This window comes from Diadema setosum, chromosome 20 (assembly GCF_964275005.1).
Source record: "Diadema setosum chromosome 20, eeDiaSeto1, whole genome shotgun sequence".
In the NCBI taxonomy this organism is placed as follows: Eukaryota; Metazoa; Echinodermata; class Echinoidea; order Diadematoida; family Diadematidae; genus Diadema; species Diadema setosum.
Genome location: NC_092704.1, coordinates 22,864,352 through 22,869,885, shown reverse-complemented (window position 1 = coordinate 22,869,885; position 5,534 = coordinate 22,864,352).

Below are 5,534 nucleotides of genomic sequence, written 5' to 3'. Positions count from 1 at the left end.
ATCAGTCTTCACACAAATTGTCACTACTTTATATTTTATTCTTTCTTGTATCCTGTGTCAAGAGTTTCCTTTTGTTGCAAAATTATGGCCACACTGTCTCATACAGATCTTAATTTCTCTCGAGCTAATGATGAGGTATCAAGTTAAAGCAAGTTCGTCGTTCTCCATACACTAAAGAAGGTCATATGCTTCTACAATATCTTTGAAAACGATATTTTCTCTTTTTTTTTTTCTTGAAGGGGGGGGGGGTGAAATCACTACTTTTCAAGTATCGTTCTGTTGTGAAGACAATGTGACATCACAGACTGGTTTACAATTTCAGTATTGGGAGGGTGGCTCACAAAGTAACAAACATTTTGGCAAACCTTCATAACTTCTGAACGGATCGCTGAAGCTCCTCAAACATTCACGTTGCATTTCACTAATCTGTTAACATTCTCATGTTTGTGGAAATCAATCATTAAGGGTAACATTTTCTCGGCACCTGCAGTTTGTTCATCAGTTTTAACTCTGTTTGTTAAAGGGAACCTGAATATGGTGATGGTGTTGAAATGCCTTTTCTGGTTAAAATGGTACCTTGCAAGGACAACTTGAGTAGGACGAAGTCTGAAAAGGGGTATTAATAATCCGAGATAAACAAGATGGTGTTAGTATGGTCGCAACATGCGACTATACTGGCGTAAACAGCGGTCAGCACGCAGAATGGTGATATCAACCAAAGTCAGGATTAGAATTGTAAAAAAGCACCAATACGCAGGAATTGCAACAAAGAAAGAAAAATATCTATATTTCATACAATGCTTCAATGATTTTTTTCTACAGTTTCTATACATTGAATTGAAAACCATCACTTTGTCATTTTTTTTTCTTGTGGGAAAAAAAAAACACATTTACATCAGGGAGGTGCTAGAGAAGGAGAGACAACTACTGCTCTCCTTTGAAGTCATGCGCGGCACCGCCGAGAAGTTATGCGTTCAACTACAGGTGTTACCCACGTGCTTTGACAAAAGGGAGCATCAATAATCGGGACTAGCGCTCTCACATCTAGAAATACTTGCCCCTACTGCAATTCGCTCTCTCTTTCAATGTGACAGCAACAATAAATTTGTGTACCTTGAGTTGGAGCAGCGAATCAAAATGCAGTGTAATACTGACAATTTTAACAGCAAATAGTTTAAAAGCACGCTGGAACACGCTTTAGGAGTACTTTATTTGAAAGATCAAAGTATACCAGATTAAAAGATAGAAAACTAATATGCGGAAATGTGCGCATCATAGAAAAATAGTAGGTTTTTAAGAAGGCCTAATTTTCATTTCATTTTGATTTGCGCATTACGAAGAAACTAGAAATACATGTTTATAACATTGAATTCTTTCCTAAACTATTTTAAATCAATTCGAGTATTTCATTTAAAATTTTACGGTGAAATAAAAAGCTTGTAATTCAACGAAAGGTGAAATGCGTTCTTCGTCTCCGAACGTCGTCTTACAATCAGAGCGGTGCCGAGCATGACTTCAAAGCGTAGTGGAATGCTAGACATCCCATTGTAACGCTTTGAACCCAAACATGTGTTTGCATGAATTACGAAGAGTTGCCACTCCATCTCTAGCTGTGTTCAGAGGGAGGCAGCTTTGGTCGGAGTAACTTCGGAGGAAGGGTCTGAGGAAGCTTGGTCGGATCAGAGTAACTTCGGAGGATAGGTCGGAGTAGTGCCCGTCTGAACAAGGTCGTGGCAACTTCCTCCGATCGGAGGAACTTACCACGACCTCTTCCTCCGAACGATATACTCCTGAGTTATCTCAGGAGTATCTCGCTACCACGACTAGCCGGTCGGAGTAAATTGCCCGTGCGGACAAGCCGTCGGAGTATCTATGAACTTACTTACCTTACGACCTAGGTAAAACTTCCTGGGTCAAATCGCAATGTTGACATTTTGCGAGTACACGTGCAATTTTAATCTAGTCGATCGCGACGAAGAAGCTAGCGCTCATGCAGAAATTTCCATCAACAAGAATGGAGAAGATTGATATGCCACTGGTAAAAAAACAATCGCATGGTCGACGTGCGCGGCGCTATCACTTCCGGAAGTTACACCGACCCTCGCACATAAATTGGTCGGAGTTTCTTCCCACGACCGTCGTGTGGACACAAGGGTCGTGGTAGGATATGCATTAATTTGAATATTAATTACCGTGCCATAAATTTTTACTCCGACTAGAAATACATCTGAACATGGCTCTGAGTAACACCTCCCTGTTTTCATTTCCATACTATGGAACACTCGTCAGTATTTTACCATCCGCATGCCGCATTATGACCTGTTCATATGCATGTGTTTGAAATTTGTGCACTTATTGGCACAAAAAACAAAAGGTTACAATTGCCGGTAGACAATTAATTTTGGTATGCGTCTTCGAGCTTTCAGGTGATAGGTATATTGCACATTCGAATCCATATCAGTTGGTTTACTAAGTCTCGTGTCAATTTTATATCTGTGTTTTACCCTCTTTTTGAATACACCCTGACTGAAATTTTGAAATGACTTTTTTTCATGCATACTTTGTGGTGCTGTTACAGCTGGTATGAGGCCCTTTCAATAAAGAAATTTATAGGGAGCATGCGTGTAATTTGTCATCCCCACGTCTTTGTCTATACAACATTTTTGTATGAAAGCGTTCGGATTATTGATATTACATAACCCTTTCCACCATATTTCATGAAGAAGAAAGTTTGAACATGGGATTGGAAGAAGTTTAAAAAAATATTGTACTACTGAAATACAACTTTCTGTGTAAGAACTTAGGAAAAATGCCACGGCAGTCACGGTGCTGATGAGAAACCTAGTAGGCCGTAGTAAAACGGTGAACGGAGCAGAACGTGACAGCGCGCAATAGACCGTAACAAAACTTGGAGGAAGTCCGTAGTTTGATGCGACGGGAAATGTGTATGTGTAGTCTAGTCTAACCAGACGCCATGAGAAAGATGTCTCATAGCTTATAAATTCATTGATTAATGGAGCGAGGACTAGAATACGGAGGGGGAAATGAGAATATCCCACCTACCCACGATGAACGGGTGCATGTCACGAGACCGACACCCACGAATCATACCTTGCATACATCCTACGAGTCATACAGCCCACAAGTCATAAAGCCTTACGAGTTCGACACTAAGTGAACAAAGAAACAAATGCATACAAAAATGGCTACTATTCCACTCACTTTTATGTTGCTTAATCACATAGATTGTTACATGCTAAGGAAAAAGAATTCAGATCCATTAAAAAAAATGGTTGTACAAGCGTCTGCAACCGTGTACATGTTTACGCAAAATTCTAAAAATAAAGTATTCACCTTGATCAGACTCATACATGCAAAGGAAGCCTTTTACAAATGCCTGCAACAAACCAAACTCTCATCTATACATTACACATTATTATGATCATATAGCAACGCTACCAACGCCAAACGTTAATGACAAATTTGATAACCCTTTTAGGGGCTAGCTGGTGTTAAAGGGTTGGTACACTATCGGTTAAGATAGGGATTCAGGGTTTCAACGTTTTTTGATGATGAGTTTTTGAGATACTGAGAAATCTCTTATGAAAGAGCCTTATATTATATGAGGAGCTCTTTTCTTTTTTGTTTTGAAATGGCTGAAATATCCAAAGCAAAGCGATCCTAATTGCCTAATAAAAGGTAGTACCCAACTTTTATTAGAATCACTTTGTTTTACTTGGTTTTAGGATATCTTAGAAATTTCAAAATCAATTTTCATGAAATAAATGCTGAATTCCTCTTAGAATTGTATGCTATTTAACATATCATAAAGCTTATCTCGCGGAAGGTTAAAAGCTGAACCCTCACTTAACCAATGCTATACTATCCCTTTAACCAAAGGGGGGGGGGGGGAGGGGAGCACGTGAATTGAGAAGAAGAGAACAGCGGAGGTATGAATTTTCTTCAATTTTGTCACCCTCTGTACAAATGAAGAAAAGTCGCACGTCAATCTTAACGCCTCTGCTTAATAATCTCTTGTTTTCAAGAATAGCGGAGTACCGCTCAGCAGACTACATTCTACACCGGGCTCAACACCAGCTACCGGAACTACGTCATACTTTTGAGGTCAACCTGCTAACACCGAATGATCGGCATTATTTTCTATGTTTTTGTTGGTATACAATTGGTGTTAGTCAGCTGCTAGTGTTGACATTGTATTCATATCAGCATAAACACCATACTTGAAATCACCCATTACCGCAGTCAGATGATATCATTATGTTGATGAAAATGACAGTCATGGTGCATCGCCTGTAGGGAAACACTCGTTAATCATGCAGTCTTATCATAAACCTGGTTCAACAGACACCCCCTCACCCTCCCCCCCCCCCAAAAAAAAGAGAAATTCACTTCGTCTTTATTTTCATAGACAAAATCAAAGTCAACCAAGCAGAATGGTAAAAGCTTCATTGAGATCGGATTAAGAAAGAAAATAATGGACTTAAATGTATACACATTACCCCATGATTTAAAAAAAAATGATCTGAAAAGATAATAGTCACAAGATTATATTCAAATCAGAGATAATGATGTCACCACCCCCTCAACTCTCCCGGTGACCTGCACACTGATGATATCTTCAAAAAGATGTTTATTTAAATGAGCCGCAAATAGGGAATATGAATAGGAATATCAACTTGCACCAATTGATGAAGTAGTTGTAAAAGTTATTAAAGGATTGCAGACACTTGCTTGATGAGAAAGCTATAAATATTTTGTAACAACAGTAGATGTTTGCAAGGCGTTGCCATCATCGACTCCTTTGCTTCGCATATTATGTGAGTGGTATCAATGCCATATGAAAACAATTAAAGCTATACATTATATGACTTCGTTATTCGTGTCCGATTTTATGACTCTTTCTTTTTTTCTAGTTTGACTCAAATCTAGGTATCAAAACCAAATTTGACATGGAGTGGAATCGGACATAAATGGTCATAAGAACTAAATAGACAAAGCGCCTTATATCATTTTAAGCATTAATATTTTAAGAAGTGGTTAAATAAGGAGGTAATACGATCTAAGTTTCACTTGCATATTAGTGTACAAAATGCTCATACACATACTCCACTAAGTTTATTGTGCTGTTCTAAATAACCACATCTAACCATTTCTGACTATTTCAGGTTTACAAATATGAGTACATGAATGAATGCAGATACATAAAACGTTTACATGTCATACTAAGGCAACTTTATACCATGCCTGTTATACACACTTGGATCTCATCAATGACTGTGAAAGGAACAGTAGGACTCCTGCCATCATGCACTTATTTTAATTATGTGCCATTATATCAACTTAACACAAGAAACTAATTGTTTTGATCAATATTTATCATAATTTGTCCCCCTGATTAATAAGCTGTGTCCACTGTTGTCTTTCATAACTTCTGAACCTTTTGAATTCGGCTCTCCTGGGCACATCACATTACTGGTATTTCATAACCCTCCCCCCTCCCCTCTTCCCTCCGA